At 41.5% G+C, this 17,243-nt stretch overlaps 1 protein-coding gene and 1 long non-coding RNA gene across 2 annotated transcripts in view; one reads left to right on the top strand and one right to left on the bottom strand.

Annotated features, from left to right (window-relative positions):
• Positions 1-2,870, bottom strand: part of TBC1D9 (TBC1 domain family member 9) — a 116,489-nt gene extending 113,619 nt beyond the window's left edge. The window contains exon 1 of the mRNA XM_079920758.1: positions 2,684-2,870. The gene's annotated coding sequence lies outside the window, so the exon portion shown is untranslated. The remainder of the gene's footprint in view (positions 1-2,683) is intronic.
• A 3,255-nt stretch (positions 2,871-6,125) lies between these two features.
• Positions 6,126-12,152, top strand: LOC307185952. The gene is made up of 3 exons (XR_013828216.1): positions 6,126-6,753; positions 11,168-11,248; positions 11,395-12,152. It is a non-coding gene; the product is annotated as an uncharacterized lncRNA (long non-coding RNA).
• Positions 12,153-17,243: the final 5,091 nt, after the last annotated feature.

The raw sequence follows: 17,243 nt of genomic DNA, 5'->3' as shown, positions 1-17,243 counted from the left end.
GTTACCAGAATAAGGTGACTGGGCTGTAGGCAAGCCTGCACAAGAGATCTAATGGAAAACCTACTTTTGACAATCTCTTTCTTTCCCTTTCTTTCTTTTTTTTTTTTTTTACAATTTGTTTTGTAATGACTATATCTTCTTGGTTGTAATTTTATATTACATAGATATAACATATTTTGTTTTGTTTAATGCTAAGAAACCTAGTGGTTTGACGCTTTTGATAATTAAGGTCAGAGGTCATTTAATTTACCTTAAAAAAAAAAAGAGAGAGGTTATTGTAAGGCTTAAATAGACTAAATTAGGACCAGAGCCCTTCAGGAAGTTCTGGGACCAGTTTGTGTCTCTGCCTCTGTCTCTCTCACTCTCTCTGAATCTCTGCTTCTCTCTCTATATTTGTTCTAGCATCTTTTCTCCACCAACCAACCTCTTCTCCTTACCCATAGTTTCTGTTCCCTCATAACTCATGAGATCCTCTCTGGATTTATCTTTCTGTTATTGCTTTCAAGCTATAGCTCCCACCATTAACTAAACAGTTTATCTAGGTATTTCATAGCCAAAACTCATGAGAGAGAAACTGATGGGCTCACTGTACCTTTTCATCCAATGACCAGGTTGTTGCCCAGCTTATGACCGCTGACATTTGGTCAGATGACCAAAACATGGCAGCTATGTATGTACACATATTTTGTGCAACTGATACTTCAAAAATTCTCACTTAAAGATCATTTGTATTATAAAATGAGTCAGTCTGAGAGTGGACTTGGCCTTCAAATACTCTACTAGCTGGGAAATGTCTGACGTCTCCCCTCTTTTACATAAGCCAAGCAGCCACATCAATGAAGGCAAACACTCTTTAATGTGGTACATAGTTGTGGACCCTGATGATTGTAAAGTAGCCTCAAGTAGGCTCCTCATTCCTTTTAGGGATGAAGTTCTTTTTTCCCCCACACAGTCATGCTGTTCTTTTGCCAGTGACTCGTTTGTCCATTTTATCTCTCATGAAACACACACACACACACGCACACACACACACACACACACAAAACCCACTATGAATAGTATTTCTTAAATCACCACAGGTACTAGTACCAAACATGTAAATATAGGTAAAAAGGAGTTTGGGACATTGATATCAAGGTAACAGTAGTGTTTTGTTTTGTTTTTTTAACTGCACACATGTCTATAAACCTAATAAATAGGTTTTTTCTATTTTTAAAATAGAAGAATACAAACTTTTTTCCTTCTAGGGTAAGAATTAATATTTTTATTGACCTTTTTGAAATAAAATTTTATTTGCATCCATTTGTTTTTATGAAAGAAAATTTTATTCAGATTTTCTATTTCAAGACTTCCTAAAATGTCGGGGAGTAAAAATGTTGAGCTTTAGAATGGGATCAAAATTAAGTTGTTATCAACTTAAAATAGACTTTTATAGATATAAATTGTTATATGTAAGCCTCATGGTAACCACAAAGCAAAACCTGTAGTAAATACACAAAAGATAAAGAGAAAGGAATGTAAGTGTACCACTAAAGAAAGTCATCAAATTACAAAGGAAGAGAGAAAGAGAAGAAAGGAACAGTGAGGAACGAAACAAAAGCAGCTAGAAAGCAATTCCCAAAATAGCAATAAGCACATGACCTATCAATAATTACTTTAAATGTAAATGGACTAAATGCTCTAATGTAAGACATGGAGTGGCTGAATGGATTAAAAAAACTCAAAAAAACCAAAACCCACATAGATGCTGCCTAAAAGAGACACACTTTAGATAAAAGATTGAAAGAGAAGGTATGGAAAAAGATATTCCATTTAAATGGAAATCAAAAGAAAGCTGGAGTAGCTATACTAATACCAGACAAAATAGACCTTAAAACAAAGACTATAATAAGAGAAAAAGAAATGTGCTACATATTGATAAAGGGGTCAATCCAACAAGAAGATATAACATTTGTAATTAGTTAGGCACTAAATTTAGGGGTACCAAAATATATGGAGCAGGGACTTCCCCGGTGGGCCAGTGGGTAAGATTCCAAGCTCCCAATGCAGGGGGCCCGCATTGGATCCCTGGTCAGGGAACTAGATTCCACGTGCATGCTGCAACTAAGAGTTTGCATGCCACAACTAAGACACCTGCATGCTGCAACTGAGTCCACATGCTGCAACTAAAGATCCTGCCTGCTGCAATGGAGATCCTGCATGCTGCAACTAAGACCAGTGCAAGGAAAATAAATTAAAAAAGAAAAAGAAAAACAAAACAAAATATATACAGCAAATATTTACAGACCTAAAAGAAGAAATACATAGCAATACAATAATAGTTCAGGACTCTTAATACCCCACTTCCATCAATGGATAGATCATCCAGACAGAAAATCAATAAGGAAAATTTGGATACAAACTACATGTTATACCATATTTATGGAACATTCTATCTCACGGCAGCAAAATATACATCCTTTTCAAGTGTACAAGGAACATTCTCCAGGATAGATTATATATTCGGCTACAAAACAAGTCTTACTTAAATTTAAGGAGATTGATCATATCAAGCATCTTTTCCAACCGCAGTGGTATGAAACTAGAAAACTGGAAAATTTGCAAATATGTGGAGATTAAATAATATGCTACTGAGCAACCAATGGGTCAAAGAAGAAATCAAAGAGAGAAATTTTTAAAATACCTTAAGACAGGGCTTCCCTGGTGGCGCAGTGGTTGAGAGTCAGCCTGCTGATGCAGGGGACACGGGTTCGTGTCCCGGTCTGGGAGGATCCCACATGCCGTGCAGCGTCTGGGCCCGTGAGTCATGGCCGCTGGGCCGGCGCGTCTGGAGCCTGTGCTCCGCCATGGGAGAGGCCACAGCGGTGAGATGCCCGCGTACCAAAAAAAAAAAAAAAAAAAAAAAATACCTTAAGACAAAAGAAAATGGTAATGTAACATATCAAAATGTATGGGATACAGCAAAAGCAGTCCCAAGAGGGAAGTTAATGGTAATAAATGCCCACATCAAGAAATAAGAAAAGTCTCAAATAAACAACCTAATTTTACATCTCAAGGGTATTAGGCTAAGTGAAATAAGTGAGACAGAGAAATACCATATGATCTCTCTTATATGTGGAATTAAGAAAACAAACAAACAAAACCCAGGCTCATAGATACAGAGAACAGACTGGTGGCAGCAAGAGGTGAGGGTTACCAGGTGGGAGAAATGGGTGAATTGTGAGGGTTTTTTTTTCAGTTTAAATCAATTAAATTTTAAAAATTTAAAAAACCTCAGGGGAAAATTGCAGTTTCCTTTTCAGAATAATACAACTCAGCTCTCTTTCTATCATACTGACAACATTCTCATTGGAGAAATACTATAGTCTATCTTGAATCTCAAATCTTCAAACATTTTTATATGTGTATGACTAAATGATTTATAAGAAAGAATATCTAGGCACCAGTACTAACACAAAAGAACAACTTACTACCAAAGCCCTCTAACTGATCAATTATATTTTAATTTCCAGCCTCTCAGAGCTTTCAAACAAGATTACGGATCATAAAATTTATATGATCTGAATAGTCAAAAGTCTTTGAAAAACTTTAGGTATAAAACATGAAATGAGAAAATGAACTTATTCACTGCACTAAAGGAGAAATAACAGAGTACCGATCACTTAATTCCCAAAGGATAAGCATGAGAATTGGCTGTCGAGCTACCTTTATCAGAATTGAGGAAAAGGCGAAAAGTAACTCGCTATTTATTTGTCCCAAGGTTCTCAGCACTCTCCTTAAGCATTTATCACTGAGGTTTCTTTTACAGGATGTACTGCCCTTCTATGATGTCTTTTATTTCTTCTGTAAAATACAGACCTAAATAGGCATTTTCATCATAAAACTGTACTGGTGAGATTTTGCTTTTTTTTTTTTTTTTTGTCACTTGCAATCCTCTTATAGGCTGTGAAATGCAATCTTCCATAAAAAGAAATGTGTTAAATCACACTGATTTCTATTCCAATGAAAATTACACTTTGCTTTTAATGGGAATGACTCAGTCAATCAAATTGAAAGCTGAGACATTCTGTCCCTGAACGGAAGTTTTAAAAACATAATTTCTGCTTTCTTCCCTTACACAGAGCCACCCCTCACTCACCTAAAGAACACTGAGGTGGAAGGCACATACTGAAAAAAAAAAAGAATACCTAACAAATGCATCTTTGTCTACAAACTGTGGCCTTGGGTTTTAGCACAAAATCTAAATTTAAAGTCTATCTCAGATGTGCCAATAGAGAATCACAGAATTCTAAATAAAGTTAGCTGGTTGGTGGTTAGATGAAACAGTGCTGCATTAGAGATTAGATCTGATCAAATCATCTCTATGTGACTATCTTTACGGCTGCATTGGGACCCCCCGAAGCTGTAGGTTTTTCTCCTTCATCACTTTAAATATGTCCTGCCACTCCCTTCTGGCTTGCAGAGTTTCTGCTGAAAGATCAGCTGTTAACCTTATGGGGATTCCCTTGTGTGTTATTTGTTGTTTTTCCCTTGCTGCTTTTAATATTTTTTCTTTGTATTTAGTTTTTGACAGTTTGATTAATATGTGTCTTGCCGTGTTTCTCCTTGGATTTATCCTGTATGGGACTCTCTGTGCTTCCTGGACTTGATTAACTATTTCCTTTCCCATATTAGGGAAGTTGTCAACTATAATCTCTTCAAATATTTTCTCAGTCCCATTCTTTTTCTCTTCTTCTTCTGGGACCCCTATAATTCGAATGTTGGTGCCTGAGACTGTCCTCAATTCTCTTCATTCTTTTTTCTTTATTCTGTTCTGCAGTAGTTATTTCCACTATTTTATCTTCCAGGTCACTTATCCGTTCTTCTGCCTCAGTTATTCTTCTATTGATCCCTTCTAGAGAATTTTTAATTTCATTTATTGTGTTGTTCATCACTGTTTGTTTGCTCTTTAGTTCTTCTAGGTCCTTGTTAAACCTTTCTTGTATTTTCTCCATTCTATTTCCAAGATTTTGGATCATCTTTACTACCATTATTCTGAATTTTTTTTCAGGTAGACTGCCTATTTCCTCTTCATTTGTTAGGTCTTGTGGGTTTTTTCCTTGCTCCTTCGTCTGTTGTGTGTTTCCCTGTCTTCTCATTTGCTTAAGTTACTGTGTTTGGGGTCTCCTTTTCACAGGCTGCAGGTTCATAGTTCCTGTTGTTTTTGGTGTCTGTCCCCAGTGGCTAAGGTTGGTTCAGTGGGTTGTGTAGGTTTCCTGGTGGAGGGGACTAGTGCCTGTGTTCTGGTGGATGAGGCTGGATCTTGTCTTTCTGGTGGGCAGGTCCACATCTGGTGGTGTGTTTTGAGGTGTCTGTGGCCTTATTATGATTTTAGGCAGCCTCTCTGCTAATGGGTGGGGCTGTGTTCCTGTCTTGCTAGTTGTTTGGCATAGGGTGTCCAGCACTGTAGCTTGCTGGTCGTTGAGTGAAGCTGGCTGCTGGTGTTGAGATGGAGATCTCTGGGAGATTTTCGCTGTTTGTTATTACATGGAGCTGGGAGGTCTCTTGTGGACTAGTGTCCTGAACTTCGCTCTCCCACCTCAGAGGCACAGCCCTGATGCCTGGCTGGAGCACCAAGAGCCTGTCCTCCACACGGCTCAGAATAAAAGGGAGAAAAAATGAAAGAAAGTTTGAAAGAAAGAAAGAAAGAAGGAAGGAAGGAAGGAAGGAAAGAAAGAAAGAAAGAAAAAATAAAATAAAGTAAAATAAAATATAGTTATTAAAATAAAACAATTATTAAGAAAAAATTTTTTAAAAGTAAAAGAAAAAAAACAAAACGGACAGACAGAACCCTAGGTCAAATGGTAAAAGCGAAGCTATACAGACAAAATCACACAGAGAAGCATACACATACACACTCACAAAAAGAGAAAAAGGGAAAAAATATATATATATATCATTGCTCCCAAAGTCCACCTCCTCAATTTGGGATGATTCGTTGTCTATTCAGGTATTCCACAGCTGCAGGGTACATCAAGTTGATTGTGGAGCTTTAATCCGCTGCTTCTGAGGCTGCTGGGAGAGATTTCCCTTTCTCTTCTTTGTTCTCACAGCTCTCGGGGTTCAGCTTTGGATTTGGCCCCGCCTCTGCATGTAAGTCGCGGGAGGGCGTCTGTTCTTCGCTCAGACAAGAAGGGGTTAAAGGAGCCGCTGATTTAGCGGCTCTGGCTCACTCAGGCCGTGGGGGAGGAAGGGGCACGGAGCGCGGGGCGGGCCTGCTGCGGCCGAGGCCGGCGTGACGTTGCACCGGCCTGAGGCGCGCCGTGCGTTCTCCCGGGGAAGTTGTCCCTGGATCCCGGCACCTTGGCAGTGACGGGCTGCACAGGCTCCCCCGGAAGGGGATGTGGATAGTGACCTGTGCTCGCACACAGGCTTCTTGGTGGCGGCAGCAGCAGCATTAGCGTCTCAGGCCCGTCTCTGGGGTCCGCGCTTTTAGCCGCGGCTCGCGCCCGTCTCTGGAGCTCCTTTAAGCGGCGCTCTTCATCCCCTCTCCTCACGCACCAGGAAACAAAGAGGGAAGAAAAAGTCCCTTGCCTCTTCGGCAGCTCCAGACTTTTCCCCGGACTCCCTCCCGGCTAGCCGTGGCGCACTAACCCCCTGCAGGCTGTGTTCAGGCCGCCAACCCCAGTCCTCTCCCGGCGCTCCGACCGAAGCCCGAGCCTCAACTTCAGGCCCGCCCGCCCCGGCGGGTGAGCAGACAAGCCTCTCGGCCTGGTGAGTACTGGTCGGCACCGACCCTCCGTGCGGGGAATCTCTCTGCTTTGCCCTCTGCACCCCTGTTGCTGTGCTCTCCTCCGCGGCGCCGAAGCTTTCCCCCTCCGCCACCCGCAGTCTCCGCCCGCGAAGGGGCTTCCTAGTGTGTGGAAAGCTTTTCTCCTTCACAGCTCCCTCCCACTGGTGCAGGTCCCGTCCCTGTTCTTTTGTCTCTGCTTTTTCTTTTTTCTTTTGCCCTACCCAGGTACGTGGGGAGTTTCTTGCCTTTTGGGAGGTCTGAGGTCTTCAGTCAGCGTTCAGTAGGTGTTCTGTAGGAGTTGTTCCTCATGTAGATGTATTTCTGATGTATTTGTAGAGAGGAAGGTGATCTCCGCGTCTCACGCTTCCGCCATCTTGAAGCTCCTCCCCCTAGGATGCATCATTTTTTAGATGGAAAATTATATTTTATTTTTTATTGAAGTATAGTTGATTTACAATATTGCGTTCGTTTCAAGTATACAGCAAAATGATTCAGTTACATATATATTTTTTTCACATTATTTTCCATTATAGTTTATTACAAGATATTGAATATTGTTGCCTGTGTTAAACAGTAAATCCTTGTTGCTTATCTATTTTATACATAGTAGTGTGTATCTGTTAATCCCATACAGTACTCCTAATTTATCTCTCTCCCCCTCCCTTTTTCCCTTTGGTAACCGTAAGTTTGTTTTCTATGTCTGTGAGTCTGTTTCTGTTTTGTAAAGAGATTCATTTGTATTATTTGTTAGATTCTACATGTAAGTGATATATAATATTTCTCTTTCTTTGTCTGACTTATTTCACTTAGTACGATATTCTCTAAGTCCACCCAGGTTGCTGCCAAAGACAATATTTCATTCTTTTTTATGGCTGAGTAATATTCCATTTTATATATATACTACATCTTCTTTATCCATTCATCTGTTGATGGACACTTAGGTTGTTTTCAGGTCTTGGCTATTGTAAGTAGTGCTGTTATGAGCATTGGGAATGTACCTTTTTAGTGTTCTTAACACACATTGGCAAATTACTCTCCAGAAAGATTGTATCTAATCCTTTCCCCAGCAGCATGGGACAGCATCCATTTCTCCACAACATTATCTAATATTTTGTATGAAAGTATCTCTCACTGTTATTTTGGGTGGAATAGTAATGTGACTTTGCATTTTTATTACATTTTAGGGATTTCAACAGACACAATAGTACTTATTTTTCCCCAAGAATAAAATAGTTTAATTTTTCAGATTATTAAAATAACAAATGTTTATTATAAAAAATGAACATGATAGAAAAGTATAAGTGAGAAAGAAAGTTTCCCAAAATATCACCACTTAGAGATAACAATTGGTCTTCTGGTAAACATCTTTCCAAATATTAATCTCTGCCTATTAATATATATGGACAGAGAGACATCCTTTATTCCCATGGCTAAGTGTTATTTTGAGGTAACATGGCTTTGCATCTGTACTCCAAAGATTTCTTTGATGCTTCTTTAGTATGCAGAATTAACTGAAGGTCAGGACCGCAGTTAAGGGCTCTTTCTCTCCAAGTGTGCAAGGACGAGTCTGGGTGGAGGAAGATCTGTTTATGTTTCACGTTCTTATCTATGTGTAGAATTGACCCTGAAAAGAGTTGTGAGAATGTATGAAAGGGTCAGTGGTTACCCTAGCACTTGCTCAGACTTGAAAGGGAAACAGGGGACAATGCAAATGACTCTGAATTCCCCCCTTTAAAAGAGATGCAGGGCTCCTATGTAAAACTTGTGGTAATCTACCCTCTGCAGCTGCCAATGCAGACAGTGTTTCCTAAACAGTGAAGGCCCAGGTTCAGGCAGCAGGAGGGCCATCTATTAGCCCAGCTGCCTCACAGTGTTTTGATGAATCTAACATGTTTTGAAAACTGAAGCCTTCTAGAACTTCCTTTTACAGTTAAAAATATAAACATTTAATGCCATTTCATTTTAAATGTTTCTTCCCTAATCTATTTGTTGTGATAGATTTTTCTTGGCAAGTGTGGCTTTGTCAACGTGGTACTTTCAAAGGAATTCATCTCCCTCCATGATGAGGGTTCCTATGGCTGATACTCAGGGTGAACATTTGTCTCTTTGACTGCTCGTCATCCGAACACCCTTCCTCTTGTCAGGGAAGCCCCTTCAATGGCAATCAGACACTCTCAGCCAGGACTGGCTTAGCTCCCACCTGCCTCCTTGGCACTGTTGTATCACTGAGCTGTGTAGCTGGATCCACACCCAGCCCTGGAGTTGGCCACACCACATCCTTCTGATGCCACTTCCCCTTCTCCCAGTCACAACAACCCTTCCAGGCCTGCCGGCAACTTTTTTTCCTTCCTGGTTTTGGGGTGGAGTGGACACAGGGAAGACAGACATTTGGGGATCCTTCTCTGTCCCTCCTCAGGTTAGCCTGTCCACACCGACATAGCACAACTCCACTTCCAGTTACAGCTGGCTCAACATGATGGGTGTGTGTTGATGAGGGAATTGGGGGAAAGCAGGATAGGGACGTCTTCTCACTGAGGCACAAGGGTTCACTTACATGAGAGGCCCATGTTCTCCTTCTGTTGTATCTGCTGTCACAACACCACCTGGGATTCAGCCCAAGGAGGCTCTGGGGACAAGACTTTTGGGTTTGTGTGTGTGTGTGTGTGTGTGTGTAGGTATATATGCAGACATTCTGCATGTTACATGGTTCATATTTATTGAGCATGTGCCAATATGCTCCAATATTTATTGAACTATGTGCCAAGGCCATACATTTTAGTTCACTAAATCCTCACAGTGATCCCGTGAGGTAGGAACTCAATGTACTATTAATGAACTCTGTGTTATGGATGAGGAAACCAAGTCACAAAAACGTAAAGTAACTTGACTGGAGTCCCTCAGCTAGGAAGTGGTAGAGTCAGAATTCAAAACCAGGCAGCCTAAATCTAGCCTGCACTCTTCATTATAACGTACTTTTTTCCTATAAATATTGTGTATTATCACCACTATTCTATGTTATAGTTGTCTCAATACTATCTCAATAAATTTTTTTAAGTGATGGAATTATTCTCAGATCATCTTTGGTGTATGAGGGGCTTATAAGTGCTTTGCATGCAGATGCGCAAGGCTCCGAATGAGATTGTACAAAAAAAAATGACATGATGGTGGAGATGGAAATATGGTGGGGCTACCCTCTCCAAGGCGTTTTCGGCAGGGAAAAAATTTTTTTTTCACATCTTCTTACCTTTTATTGAAAAAAATCTTAGAAAATGGCAGTTAATATTGGGCACAAACAAATCAACAGTGGAAAACACAGACAAGAGAGAACTAAAAATGCTTTTGGCTTCTTAAATTGGTTAAAAGCACAAAACGCGGGCTTCCCTGGTGGCGGCGCAGTGGTTGAGAGGCCACCTGCCGATGCAGGGGACGCAGGCTTGTGCCCCGGTCTGGGAGGATCCCACATGCCGCCGAGCGGCTGGGCCCGGGAGCCATGGCCGCTGAGCCTGCACGTCCGGAACCTGTGCTCCGCAGCGGGAGAGGCCGCAGCGGTGAGAGGCCCGCGCAAAAAAAAAAAAAAAAAAAAAAAGCACAAAACGCAACAGGCAGAAAGTCTCTTTTAAACAAATTAAAAAGCTGTGGGTTTTTTTCCACAATTTTCCCCAAGTCAGGTATATACATACCCCAAAAAATGGTGTGTGAAGAAAAACTGTCATATACAAGGAGTTGTATTCTGAATTAAGGGAAACAGCTGTTGAAATGGGAATTAACACAGTCATGTCAGCAACAGGTTAACAGTTTAAAAAATCGAGTCTTCAGATGCCAGCAGGGAACTGTTGAATAGCTAAAAACCTTGTGCAGGCTCTGGTCTCCAGTTCTTCCCTTCATTTTTCATTCATATTTCCATCAAGAAACTGAGACTTTTTACTGGTCTTTTTCCCTCTATCATTTTAAAGTGATAAGATTTGTGTATCTCAGTGGTTCTCAAATTTTAGTGTGTCCAAACCACCTGGAAGGCTTGTTAAAAGACACTGGTCCCAGAATTTCTGATTGAGGCCTGAGAATTTGCATTTCCAACCAGTCCCCAGGTGACATTGTTGCTGTTGCTCTAGGGACCACACTTCCAGGAACCACTGGTATAGATCTAAGAAGGGCACTGCAGCTGGAGGCTCTCTCTCTTATGGATTTATTTAAAGGTACCTGCGGGATCTAGGTATCGTGCCTTCAGCCCTGGATTAATTTATCCCTTTTTATCAGACTCTGATTTATGAAATGATCTAAACTCATCTCTCAGTTGTACACTGGGCCCCAGATTACCTCTGCGATCCTGTATTCGTGTGTTAGACTCTACTTATAACCTACACGTTAATCCGCTAATTGTTGGTGAACACTTATTAGATGCCTGGTGCTGTGGAAGATGCTGGAATTGCATATTGAAGAAAACCAAACGCCGCTGGTACCACAAGAAGCTTACAACAGGTAGGAATCAAATACTATTCAAAAGATAAACATAAGATTCAACCGTATAAGTGCTAAGAAGGAAAAGGCCATGGGCTCTGTGATATTAAAGTTGGAGGTCTGTCTTAGATACAACTATTTTGATTCTCTTTCTCTTCTATTACTAGGTGGAAACTAAGGAGAATCTGAAAAGTTGAGTCAACACAATTTCCCCAGAGGCAAGGTGGAAGAGGAAAAGAGTCCCACGGCCATGTGTAATAACAGAGAGAAGACCAACTTGCTCAGCAGATCAGTTGACTTCTGGTGACCCAGCCTTCTAGGATTATTCCCTATCTCAAGTTCCGGAATCGGTTAGTCATATGGCATCTAGACACATGGAGGTTGTTTAGGAAGGACCTTTGATAATGACATAATGGTGAGATGTAGCCAACTAAATGCCCCTTGCTCCCTCTAAAAGTTGGAAGAATGGCTACACTTGGCAATTTCTTTTTATTTTCAATTTTTAACTTTTAAAATTTGTTTCAAAGTTAAACCCAAGACACATTGACTTCATAGGAAGTCCACTGAGAAATGTTTTTCTAGGCTTCCCCTCAGTCTCCCTCAACAGAGCATGTGCATGTTAATTACTTTCATTTTCCAATCACTGCTGTCCCACCACTCTACCAAGATCACCTCAACTGTGTGTGTTGTATTCTGAATGTTCTTAGTTTTACCCTAATTTCACTAACTGCAAAAGATTTTCTGGGATAAACTCCCACTTGAATCCTTTTGCTACTATATTTATAAAATAAAAATAAAGTATCTAAAATTGCAAATGTCTTTTGAATCAGAATCTTATTTACAAGAATTTACCTCACACATATACTTGTATATGTGACAAAGATGAATGTACATTTTATTGTGGTATCATTTCTATTGACGCACAAAGACTGAAAAAACCTAAATGACCTTTCAGCGGGAAGACAGTTTATATAATTTGTACTATATCCTTATCAATCATGGAAATCAAAGTTTTAAAAATATGAGGTCCTCTACATACACATCTACTGTGAAATGAGTTTGAAGTTAATAAGTAAAAAAAAAAAAGCAAGATTCAGAACAGTATATGTGGGGACTTCCCTGGCAGCGCAGTGATTAAGAATCTGCCTGCCAATGCAGGGGACACGGGTTTGAGCCCTGATCCAGGAAGATCTCACATGCCACGGAGCAACTAAGCCCTCGTGCCACAACTACTGAGCCTGCGCTCTAGAGCCTGCGAGCCACAACTACTGAGCCCGCGTGCCACAATTACTGAGCCCATGTGCTCAGTAATTAATTTTTGGCTGTGTTGGGTCTTTGTTGCTACATGCGGGCTTTTCTCTAGTTGCGGTGAGCAGGGGCTACTCTTTGTTGCGGTGCGCAGGCTTCTCATTGCGGTGGCTTCTCTTGTTGCAGAGCACGGGCTCTAGGCGCGTGGGCTTCAGTAGCTGTGGCATGTGGGCTCAGTAGTTGTGGCTTGTGGGCCCTAGAGCACAGGCTCAGTAGTTGTGGCGCATGGGCTTAGTTGCTCCGCGGCATGTGGGATCTTCCTGGACCGGGGCACGAACCCATGTCCCCTTAATTGGCAGGCAGATTCTTAACCACTGCACCACCAGGGAAGCCTGATAAACTCATTCTTGTTAATCTAACAACAAATAGATTCAAATAAATATCTGGCTTAATTGATGTTTTGATTGAGTTGACTTATTGCTTAAAGCGTTTAGCCAAACTGACTTCTTTTGCTATTAAAGACTACTATATTTAAGGTTTGATTTGCAGTCTAGATAAGCCAAGAAGCCCAGAGTGATCACCTCGTGATTTTAAAGGTGACTCCATCACAGGGAAAAAATCAGAGGACAAAGTTGGAAGATTGTCTTCTATAATATCTAGAGTACAAGATTTCTTAAGGAGAAAAATCTAGAAGTGCGCTATTATATTGCTAAAGACATATTGGGTGGTTGCTAACTTCCTTCAAAACTGAAACTTGAATGTTCATGCTTACAGCATGAATGACTGTTGTTCATTGCACAATGAAATGTGCCGTGTGCCTCACATAAGCGGACTGTGAGCATGTGATTAATCTCAGCATCCTCTTTGACACGAGGCAGATGATACATCATGACTGACGAGGGATCCGTTCCGTCTGGTAGTTTTAATGCAATGGGGCAAGATGATAATAGGGAAGTAAAAGAGGAAGCCAAATACACAATATATTTTTTAAAAATTGTGCCTTCTGTTTTACAGACTGTACTTTTGGTCTCGTTTGTAAGCGTGAGAAAGGAAGTATGAGGTGGAATTTGAATCAGCTTCTCTTTTCAACGTTGGTCATTACCTTAAACAAGAGTGTTTCTGTGCCTTGGTTCATCCCTCAGCAAGAAGGAGGGAGACGTGAGACAGGAGTGTGACTCGCATTTCCTGAGTGTTTGTTCTGTGCCAGCCCTGGTTCTGGGCACTTTACCTGTGACATCACTGACTCAGAGTGTCACGACCAGTAGTGTTAAGGGTGGACCCTGGGAGCAGGGTCCCTGATTGGAGTCCTAGTTCAGCCATTCACTCCTGTGACTTTGGGCAAGTTATCCACTATTCCTACCAACTCACACTCATTGAGCTTTTCCCCTGAACTAGACACTGTATCAAGTGTTTTTTTTATTTATTTATTTGGATCCTCACAACATCCTTATCATAAGGTTGTACTGTCGTTATTTTGAAGACATTCAAGGTAAAGAGAAGTTAAGGGAGGGAGACTGGTGTAAAGATTAAAATCATCTGGTTCTAGAGCAACACTGCTCATGTTCACATCACAGCTAGACCACTTATTAGTTGTGTCAGTTTAGGCAAATTATTTAACCTCTCTGGAGACACATAGAGCATACTTTGAACAGTGCTGGGCACACAGGAAAAGCTTAGTGAATGTCAGCTATTATTGTAGTTTGGTGAAATGGCAGGTATCCCTGTTTGCAAAATATATTTACTGCTCGGTTTTGAGTATCCAAGAGATGGAACAGACATCTTGTCTTTAGGACTGTGAATTCAGGCCAGTCACTGTACAGCACACACAGGTATGTGTATGAGGGTATTCAGGACTGTGCATCCTCTCTCTGGTCTGTCTCTTTTCTACCAAGAACTCTTTTGGTTCCTCTTTTGGGTTGGCGTGGGGAGGAGTGCGAAGGGGAGGGTACCATGCCTTTGTGATGTCTCTGAAGAGCAAACCACGGCTGCAGTAAGGAGTGTCATTGAGTGTGTGGTTGGTTGTCCCCAAGTCCAAGGCCACCAGCATCGTGACAACAGGAGTGTCTGCAACGTGTAACACACCCAGTGGAAAGAAACCTCATTAACTCAATTTTGTTTAGGGTACTCTTTATTTGTGATCAAAACTTTGAAGCCCAATGGTAGGGACCATAAAATAAATGAAGACATCTCTATCTTATAATACTTAGAGGATCCTTTAACTCAAGATTTGTGAACATGGCAAAAAGATTAGTTTAAAAAGCTGGAAACTCTCACTCTTGTAATGACAAATTCATGAAGTACTTATTGATCACAATAAAGTGATGAATAGGGTTTGTGTTTAAGCTCATTTTCAATACTAGTTCTTAAATTTTAAAAAGTTACCTTTAATTATCAAACTAATGAAGACTCATAAGAAAAGACAGTCAATATAAGGGCAGTTGTCTTTTTTTTTTTTTTAGTAGAACATAAAGAAATTCATTCATGCTTCTCCTTATGAATTGCTACTCTTCCTAAGACTCTTTAATTTTGAAGGAGCTGTCGGCTATGATGGCTGTGGATGAAGAGACTTCTTCCAGGACCAGCCCAGGTCCCCTGCCACTTTGACAAATCTGAAGAGTGAGGTCCCTGTCTTGGCAACCCCTAAAGCCAATGAGCCGCTAGAGACCCACGATCAGGAACGCACTTCCCCATTTCTGTTTGATGTTGCTCCTTTTTTCTTTTCCTCAGCCCACCTCTTCTCTGGGTCTGGCCCTCAGCCTATTATGACTTAGGTTTGGCCCGAGAACATAGAAGAATCTTCAGATGGAGACAATAATCTTGGAAACAAAATGGCAACATCATGTGAGTGGTTTCCATGGATTTTCTTTGGAGATAGTTGATTGAGCATCTCCTAAGCCACCTGAATGGTTCAAAATGCAGAGTTCAGTATTTCCTATCTGACTAGGGTTAGGTCTTTATCGAGATCACCATGGCAATCTGTTCTGAAGTATGAAAAGGGCCTGTTTAAGGCCAGCTATCAAAGAGAAGGCACGTACCCAGGTTTGGCACATAGACTGGTATCTGCTCCTTTCTAAAGACAGCACTTTCTGTTTCCAAAGTGAAAATAGATAAACAAATTTTATTTATTTTATAAATTTATTTATTTATTTTAGTTTTGGCTGCATTGGGTCTTTGTTGCTGCGCACGGGCTTTCTCAAGTTGTGGCGAGCAGGGGTTACTCTTCATTGTGGTGCAGCCTTTTCAATGTGGTGGCTTCTCTTGTTGTGGAGCACAGGATCTAGGGCGCGCAGGCTTCAGTAGTTGTGGCGCACGGGCTTAGTTGCTCTGTGGCATATGGCATCTTCCCGGACCAGGGCTCGAACCCGTGTCTCCTGTATTGGCAGGCGGATTCTTAACCACTGCACCACCAGGGAAGTCCTTTTCTGTCAAGTGTCAGACTATCAATCATCCAGACGTCCACAGGCCAGAACGCCGAGAGCGTAGACAAGTCTCTCTTCTCTCTGCCACCTAATGACACAAACGTGACGCGGCAGAACAAATTTTAAATGACCTGATAAGGATAATCAAATAGTGTATTGAGAAGTTAAAGAATGACTATTCCCCAGGGAGTTAAATTATAATACTTAAGTTTACCTTCACTGTATTTTCTAATGTTCAAGATTACTTTAAAGGATCCTATAAATATCAAAATAGTAAAATAAAATAGGGTGAGATTATTCCCTAAAGGTCAGAAAAAATATAAATAAAGGATTAAACTAAATGGCTTCTGGACACTGTTGGCAATGACTAGTTCGTTTCTAGTATATGGGTGCTCTGGAAGGCATGGAGCGCAAAGGAGGGTCTAGAACTGGCTCTTCCCCATCTCATCTCAGTGTTCCTGCTTCCCACCCTGTCTCCCCTACTCCTCCTGCAACAGACGGGATATCCTGGGTTTGCAGAGCATCACCTTAGCTGGAGACCCAGGGTGAGACGGGAGAGGGACCCTCCTGTTCTGTGTGAACAGCAGCTGCAGAGGAGACATCCTTGCTGTGCCTTCTCCTCCCACCAGGCTGGTGGAGACTCAAGAGATGATAGGTGGGGAGTGGCCTTTCCCTCCCTGGGATGAGGCTGTGGTCCGTGTGCAGCTGGGGATGAGGGAGTAGGGAGAGGGGGGAGGGGGACCGCGGTCCCTTCCCCACCCTTCTCTGTGCACTGCAGGGGCCTCAACCGGCAGGTTGGTAGGACCTGGAAAAAGCTTACCTCTGTTGCTGCCTCAGGCATTCGCAGAAGCTCCATTAATAGCTCTGGTACCTTCAGCCATCCACTCTCAGAAAAGACAATGAGATTATGTGTGTCAAAGTGCAAAAAGAAATCTAAGCGCATTTACAACATTCCTCTCACCTCCCTTCTATCCTCCTGAAGATTCTTTGCTTGTTCCTTGGCTACCAGGCTTTGGGAATGCTGAGTGGAGGTGCCACACTGAAGGAACCAAGGTAGAGGATAGAGCCCTCTCCCTAGGAGAGAGCACAAGAAGGAAAATTTAGGAAGGAGGAGGGGGGGTGGGAGGAAATAAACAAGTCAAACACGAGAGGATATTTGTCTTTCTCTGTCTGATTTACAGATTATATTCCATTAAAAGTTATTACAAAATAATGGCTGTATTTCCCTGTGCTGTGCAATATATCTTTGTTGCTTACATATTTTATATATAGTAGTTTGTGTCTCTTAATCCCATGTGCCTATGTTGTCCCTCCCCTCTTCCCTCTCCTCACTGGTAACCACTATTTAT

The sequence above is a fragment of the Stenella coeruleoalba genome (assembly GCF_951394435.1).
Source record: "Stenella coeruleoalba genome assembly, chromosome: 4".
NCBI classification, from domain to species: domain Eukaryota; kingdom Metazoa; phylum Chordata; class Mammalia; order Artiodactyla; family Delphinidae; genus Stenella; species Stenella coeruleoalba.
Note: the sequence above shows the minus strand (reverse complement) of the source record. Positions and strands in the feature narration are given on the sequence as shown.